Below are 891 nucleotides of genomic sequence, written 5' to 3' on the forward strand. Positions count from 1 at the left end.
CGTGTTTGATATGATCAATCAGCTCAAGACCATGTTTGAAGAGGTAGCGCGTACTGAAAAATACAAGACGCTGAAAGCTCTGGTGAAGACGGAGATGCCGAGAGGTAGCTCTGTCAACACCCACGTCCTCAACATGAGAGCTCATGTTGAAGAACTTGAGCGTATGGGAGTGAAGCTCGATGGTGACTTGGTTGCAGACTTGATCCTGATGTCATTGTCCGACACTACAAAAAAACAGTTATATAGCGACAGAAAAATCCGTCGCAAATACAAAGGAAATCCGTCGCAATTAAGAATTTGCGACGGAAAGCGACGGACTTATTTCCGTCGCTATAGCCCTGTCGCAAACGTATAACGGTCGTTAATCCGTCGCATTTTTGCGACGGAAGAAATCTGCGTTTTGCGACGGAAAGCGACGGAAGAAATCTGCGTTTTTGCGACGGAAGAAATCTGCGTTTTGCAAATGTTTTAAAATTTAAAAAAAATATAAAAAAATTATATACTATATATACACGTACATATATACATTTTCACATACACATACACCTATATACACATACATTCATACACAAACATTACACACATACAAATATATATACACATACATACATATATATACACATATTTTTATATAAACATACTCATATATACACAAACACATATACACATTCACACATATACACATATACACATACATAAATACTCATACATATATACATTTCACAAACACATACACATACACATAAACACACACATATTCACATATATTCATATACACATACAATCACATATACATACACATACATATTCACATTCACATATATACACATACACATACATAAACACACACACATACACATTCACACATATATACACATTCACTTACACACA

This window comes from Tarenaya hassleriana, unplaced genomic scaffold, assembly GCF_000463585.1.
Source record: "Tarenaya hassleriana unplaced genomic scaffold, ASM46358v1 Cleome18, whole genome shotgun sequence".
In the NCBI taxonomy this organism is placed as follows: Eukaryota; Viridiplantae; Streptophyta; class Magnoliopsida; order Brassicales; family Cleomaceae; genus Tarenaya; species Tarenaya hassleriana.